Genomic DNA, 7,707 nt, shown 5'->3' on the forward strand with positions numbered 1-7,707 from the left:
CAATATTCATGTGTTAATTATAACAAACATACTAATGCAGGGTAATAGAGGAAACTGGGGGTGAGGAGAGGCATATGGGGATTTCCTGTACTTTCTACTCAATTTTTCTGTAAACCTAAAACTTAAAAAAAATAAAATCTATTAATAAAAGATAAATGTTAAGAATTATCAAATAAACGACTTGTCAAATTAGAGAATTTGGCATCAACCCCTTACCATACTTCAGTCACAACTCACCATACTATAGGACAGCATATTAAAAAGTAATCCTTGCCCTTGAAAGAGACACTTGAAAACTGGTATCAAAAATACTTCCAAGTTAATAATAAAAAATAAGTTATTAAATTTGTGTATAGAGCCATACCATTCACAAAACACATTTATGTACATTTTCTCATTATTTGAGGGTTATTTACTTAGCTATAGAAATGACAGGATCAAACAATTGCCTTCTCAAACCCAGGGATGAATTGCTGAATGAACTAGGATAAATTGAGGGGAGGAAAAGAGATTCTTACGTCTTCATCTATTCTGGCCTATCAAGACAACAGATATATCCTCGAATCTCCTTCTCCATCAAAATTTACTTCTGTCTAGTTCCTGTCAACCAAGCAGCAGAAAGATTTTAGAACACACATCTAAAATGAAATGGTAAAAACCTCAGTTGTGACATGGATATAACTTTGATTTTTCTTTTTTAATATTTGATTTTAAAAGTAATTTGTCAGGTCTGCTAAGGCCCTCCCCACCAGTAACCCAGAACTTTAGTACACAAAAAGAGTAGCTAATACCAAGTAGAAAAACTCTGCAAACAAAAATGAGTGGCAATTTTTTCTTTCTGATGTGTACCAGGTCTTCATTATGTTTCCTAAAATAACCTTTAAAGGAACATCTGAGGATTGGAACTGTAATTATTTTGTGCTTCCTCCAGAACTTTATGAATCAATTCTTCCCTGCTACTTTGATCTCTGTAATCACCTGGGTGGGTGTGACTATTCCTACCATTCTAAAGAGCGATATTACATAGGCATCTCTTACCTCAAATGTTTTTAATGTTTTAACTTGGCATTTTGCATTGACACGTATACAGCCTCAATCTCTTCTGAAGCTAAATTCATATATATCAAGTGCTCTGTGTAAGTAATATGTTTTATCTTTAGAGATCTTATGGCCTAAAAGTTGTGTATTGTGTACTATGCAACTCCATTCATCAAATGGAGAAATTACTTGGGAGAAGAAGGAATTAAAGGGGCCTTTTTCAAGGGTGCTTTCCCCAACACTTTCACCTCTATGATTTCTCTTTATCTTGAATACCTTCCTTTCTCTTCCCAATTCTTCTCATTCTTTAAAATTACCTTTAAAAAGTTCTAAAAAACCTTCTCAGTCTGCCCCCGTTCCCACCAAGAATAAATATCCTTCCTGAACTCCCACTGTATCCTGCGTGCATGCTAAGTTGCTTCAGTTGGGTCTGACTCTTTGCCACCCTATACACTGTAGCCTGCCAGGCTCCTCTGTCCATGGGGGTTCTCCAGGTGAGAATACTGGAGTGGGTTGCTTTTACCTCCTGCAGGGGATCTTCCCAACCCAGGGATCAACCCCTGGTTTCTTACATCTCCTTCATTGGCAGGTGGGTTCTTTACCACTAGCTCCACCTGGGAAGCCCTCCGTTGTATCCTATTCTTCCCCATCACTTAATTGTATTTGTTAATTGTCAGTCTTCCCCACCTGACTACAAGCTTAATGAGATAAAAGCTCATGTTTTGTATTCCCAACACTTGCAGAGTGCTTGCTCTACGGTAAGCATGTAACAAATTTTTGTGAAATAAATGAGAGATTATTTTTAGTTTTCTTCAAAAGGTGAATGTGATTTGGGCATATGGAGATAGAAGGGCAAGAGCATCTTGGAGAAAGAGAACATCACTTAAAATCATGTGATGTAAATGGATACTGCATTCCTTTAACACACTTATGGCAAAGATGCCCAGATCAGAATTTCATAACTAAAAATTGGGGACAGTGGGAGAGGACAGCCTTGGCAGCTCCATTGGGAAAGTACCAGAGCAGCGTTCTTTCATTAGTTCAAAAAGATTGCTAATTTAAAGCCCATGAGTGTGACCAGGAATCTAACACACAGAAATCGTAGTACAATTGCAGCTTGTCTTTCTGCCCCCAGAGAAAAAACCTCCTGAGGGAGGACCATTTCCTGTGACAGACACTATTTGTTGCCTATCCAAACCAACACACACACACACTTCCACAATATATACTGGAAATGATGAATACTTTTCCAGCTTCCCTTCAGCTAAGCTATATGGGCACCTGACTTTATCTGAGCCGATGGGATAAAAAGGAAATGTGCCAGAGACTTCTAAGATAAATTTTCTTCCTTGATGAGGAGAGATAGATGAGGAAAAACTGCCATCTTTCTGCCACTGAGTATGGTTATATAAGGACGTGATATCTAGAGCAAACACATTATGTGAACATTAATATATAATCCTGAAGAAAAAGGTCAACTCACTGATGATGGCTAAGCAAAAAGCTGAAAGGCATCATCGTATCACTGAACTTCCTCTGGGTTTCTTTTTAGCAAAATAATAAATGTCTTTATATGTATTAATGTCTTCACAATATGTCTTTGTCATTGTTACTTGTGGCTGAAAGCATCTGATAGTCTCATCTTTAGATCCCTTAAAATACCTCATACAACTCCTTAAATATTAGGCACTCAATACTGTGTGCGTGGGTATGTATATATAATACAGTAATAGTTACCAGACTGGAATGCCTTTTTCTGCTTACTACTCCCTAAAAAGAATTTATTACTCTTGGAGAGGCAGGAAATCAATAAAAGGAGAAAAACTACCCAGGTAAAAGAACTGTACTCATATTGCTCATATTTGAAACAAATAATAACTCTGGCAGGAATTCAAATTCCATCAAATGTGAAGCCCTTCTAACCTATTCTGAAAGTTATTAAAACCATTGCTACTAAAAATAATAGTGGATCAATATTACAAAGCCTAAAAAATGACAAATGCCCAATAATTCAAGGTGACCAATTAAATGACCACAATTAACACAAGATACATTTAAGCAAGTCCTATTTCAGAAGGAGTACAATTAAAAAAAAAAAAAGAAGTGGGAGGCCTCATATCAAAACCTGTTTTCCAAATAACTTATGTGCTGTGGGAGTAGTATAAAGGTTATTCAGTCAAGGTGGAGGAGAAGGCAGGTAGACCCTCAATGGAATGGTTCTTCCTATGATTATGGCCAATTCATAAGCTGAGTCAGAAGATATTTTTGCTACAGAATGATCTACACAATCTATTTTTGATAGTTCCATTTTGTTCTGTTCATGTGAATCATGGTCCCTGTTATGAATAATGAGGTTTCTCAGAGCCTTAGATGTAAGATGTTACTTCTAGGCTTTGAAATGCAGTGGGGGAAGAGGTTGCTTCTTTTAAAACTAGTCCAGAATGTGTAATACCTGACACATGGCTGGAGCTCTTGACTCTCCACACTCTATCCCCCACAAATAATAGTCTCCTCTAAGATGTGCAGGAGAATGAATCATCCCACCTGCTACTAAGAGATTATCACTCTCACAGAAGAAGAGAACAACTGCTTCTATTGCTGTTTATGTAAAGAACAGAGTATCTTAGGACAGAAAAATGAGACCAATACTGTTTGCACTTAAATGCCAACAGACTGTACAGCCAAATTTTAACTTGCCTAAAACGCCAAGAGAAACCATCTTTTGGGGGACATTTTTCTGGATTTTTGAATTTATACAAAAATCAAAAGGTATAAAAATCTTTATTTTGTAGCTGAAAGTATCCAGTGAGATGATAAGCTACAATATCATTTGGAAAAACTGAACAAACTTTCAGTTTTAGCATAGTAGATTAAAGTTGTTTCTGCTTTCTTCCTTCTCTGAAACTGTTCCAAAACAAGAACAACAAAAATAAAATGCAAATTCTGGCTTTAACATCTCTAACCCAGTTCCATAATATTTTAAGTTAGGAGACAAAGAACAATGGTAGCTGACTGAACAGAGGATAGAAACTGCTTACTGAAGGGGAAAGTAACAAGAAGCAAGTCAATCAGCCAAGCAGAATACTAGAAAGGCTCAGGAATGTGAAGTTCTAGGTACCACGTAAGTTAGGGAGGAGAAAAGGGACACAAGGGAACTGTATCAAAGATCATATAAACAGTAGTTAAAAACCTATCCCTAGAAATGGAAGAATTGAACATAAGAGGCTCTAGGCATAGTATCTCTAGGCATATACGTATCAGGCATAGTAGAGTACTAGGGTGAGGTGCTGTCAGAAGATATGGGGCTTGATAGCCAATGGTCTCTCTCCAAGCACCTTTCATAACACGGGCAGCAACTTATAAGTCTGAAAAAGAGATGGGAAGATCCTTCTTTATATAAGCTGAAACATCTCAGAGAAAGGGCCAGTGAATTCTGAATATAGAGGTAAGTTCAGCCAGTTCACCATCAAATCATCCTATATTGAACCCTTCTAATCACTAAATACTGGGAGAAGGCAATGGCACCCCACTCCAGTACTCTTGCCTGGAAAATCCCATGGACAGAGGAGCCTGGTAGCCTGCAGTCCACGGGGTCGCTAAGAGTCGGACACGACTGAGTGACTTCACTTTCACTTTTCACTTTCATGCATTGAAGAAAGAAATGGCAACCCACTCCAGTGTTCTTGCCTGGAGAATCCCAGGGACGAGGGAGCCTGCTGGGCTGCCGTCTATGGGGTCACACAGAGTCGGACACGACTGAAGCGACTTAGCAGCAGCAGCAATCAGTAAATGCAACCCCCTCACACTGAGTTTCCGATTATTTTGATGCTTCTCTTAAATCTGAACAAGCTGTAAAGGTTTGCTATATATTTGATAACATCTCCAATATTAAATAGAGAATATAAATAAACCAGGAAAAAAAGGAAAATGTATGACAAAAGCTATTGCATTTTTGAAGGAATAGCAAGATCCTATTTTTTAAAAAGGGACACTTTGAAAACAGGCTTTCTTGGAAATTAAAATTATGATAGCCAAAGTTTAAAAATAGAATATTTGGAAAACAACATTAAGGAAATGTTCCAGAAAGCATAGCAAAAAGCTAAGAAATGGACACTAGATAATTTGAGGAGTATCTAGGACAGAAGACGCAGCATACAAATAATAGAAATTCTATAGAGAGAGAATAAAGAAAACTTTAATGCAGAGATTATTATAAAATAAATCATATAAAATAAGTTCTCACATCTGGGAAACATGAGTTTCCAAATTGGAAGGGTATGTCAGACATCCAGCAAAAAGAAAAGAAGAATATTTCAGGTTACATCATTTTGAAATTCCATATCAAAGACAAAAGAAGATCTTAAAAGTTTCCAGAAATTTTTCCTGTGGTCATGTATGGATGTGAGAGTTGGACTGTGAAGAAGGCTGAGCGCCAAAGAGTTGATGCTTTTGAATTGTGGTGTTGGAGAAGACTCTTGAGAGTCCCTTGGACTGCAAGGAGATCCAACCAGTCCATTCTGAAGGAGATCAGCCCTGGGATTTCTTTGGAAGGAATGATGCTAAAGCTGAAACTCCAGTACTTTGGCCACCTCATGTGAAGAGTTGACTCATTGGAAAAGACTCTGATGCTGGGAGGGATTGGGGGCAGGAGGAGAAGGGGACGACAGAGGATGAGATGGCTGGATGGCATCACTGACTCAATGGATGTGAGTCTGAGTGAACTCCGGGAGTTGGTGATGGACAGGGAGGCCTGGCGTGCTGTGATTCATGGAGTTGCAAAGAGTCGGACACGACTGAGCAACTGATCTGATCTGATCTGATGTTGAAGAGATTAAAAACCAGAATGGCATCAATATTCTCAATAATAACATTGGAAATTGGGGGGGGGAGGTGTAGGGAGAATGAAGGAACTTCTAAGTGAAAAGATTTTCAACCTAGAATTCTATTCCCAACCAAACTATCATTTAAATGTGCAGGTAGAGTAAAATACTTCCAGATATACAAAGTCTCAAAAATTCATTCTTTTCAAAAAGCCATTGAAGAAGCTAAATAACGAGTTAAACCAAAGAAAAGGAAGTTATAGATCTAGATATAGTAGATCTTCATACGAAAGATTCCCTGGTGGTTCAGACAGTAAAGTGTCTGCCTGCAATGTGGGAGATCTGGGTTCGATCCCTGGATTAGGAAGATCCCCTGGAGAAGGAAATGGCAACCCACTCCAGTATTCTCGCCTAGAAAATTCCATGGATGGAGGAGCCTGGTGGGCTGCAGTCCATGGGGTCACAAAGAGTCAGACACGACTGAGTGACTTCACGACGACACATGAAAGAAGTAAAAGGTATTCCTAGGAAAAGCCAAAAAAATAAAATCTAGAGAGTAATCAACCCAGACAGAAAAGAGTGAAGTTAATTTTATTTTTATTTTTTGGCTGCACCACACAGCCTGTGAGATTTTAGTTTCCTTACTAGGGATCGAACTTGCATCCCCTGCATTGGAAGTGCAGAGTCTTAACCACTGGACTGCTAGAGAAGTCCTGAGAATGATAAAATTAAATTTGACCATATGGAAAATGGAGTTGAAGGAAAACTTACCAATAAGTGCAAAAAAAAAAAAAAAAAAAAAAACTAGACAAATGAGAGAATTATAGCACCATTAGACTTTTTAAAACTATACATATACACATTTTGATTAAATGTAATTGAATTCTATAAATGGTGCTGGAAAAACTGGACAGTCACATGCAAAAAAATGAAACTAGACCACTATCTCACACCATATACAAAAATCAACTCAAAACAAATTAAAGAATTGAATGTAAGACTTGAAACAATAAAACTCCTAGAAGAAAACATAGACAGTGCTTTCTTTGACATTTATCTTAGTAATATCTTTCTAGGTGTGTCTACTCAGGCAAGAGAAACAAAACCAAAAATAAACAAATGGGACAACATCAAACTAAAAAGCTTCCAAACAGCAAAAAAAACTATCAACAACAACAACAAAAAACAACCTATTAAGTGCAAATGAAACATTCAATAAGGGGTTTATATCCAAAATAATAAAGAACTCATACAACTCAACAACAAAAAGCAAACAACTCAATTGAAAAATGGGCAGAGGAGTTGAATACACATTTTTCCAAAGAAGACCTACAGATAGCCAACTGGCACAGAAAAAGATGCTCAACAGCACTAAATATTAGGGAAATGCAAAGGAAAACTATAATGAGATACCACCTCACAACTGTTGTTTGTTGCTGTTTTAGTTTCTAAGTCATGTCTGACTCTTTTGCAGCCCCGTGGACTAGTCTGCCATACTCCTCTGTCCATGGGATTTCCCAGGCAAGAACACTGGAGTTGTCATTTCCTTCTCCAGGGGATCAAACCTGCATCTCCTGCATTGGCAGGCAGATCCTTCATCACTAAGCCACCAGGGAAGCCAATCATAACTGTTAAAATGGCTATTACTAAAAAGGCAGGATATAGCACATGCTGGTAAGGATATGGAAAAATGGAAACGTTTGTGCTGCACAATTGTTAGTAAAATGGTGCAACTACTATGGAAAACAGTATGGAGATTCCTCAAAAAAGTAAAATTAGAACTAAGGTGATCCAACCATCCCATTCTGGGTATTTATCCAAATAAGAAACAATTAACATGAAGATACTA

The sequence above is a fragment of the Bubalus kerabau genome, chromosome 15 (genome assembly GCF_029407905.1).
Source record: "Bubalus kerabau isolate K-KA32 ecotype Philippines breed swamp buffalo chromosome 15, PCC_UOA_SB_1v2, whole genome shotgun sequence".
In the NCBI taxonomy this organism is placed as follows: domain Eukaryota; kingdom Metazoa; phylum Chordata; class Mammalia; order Artiodactyla; family Bovidae; genus Bubalus; species Bubalus kerabau.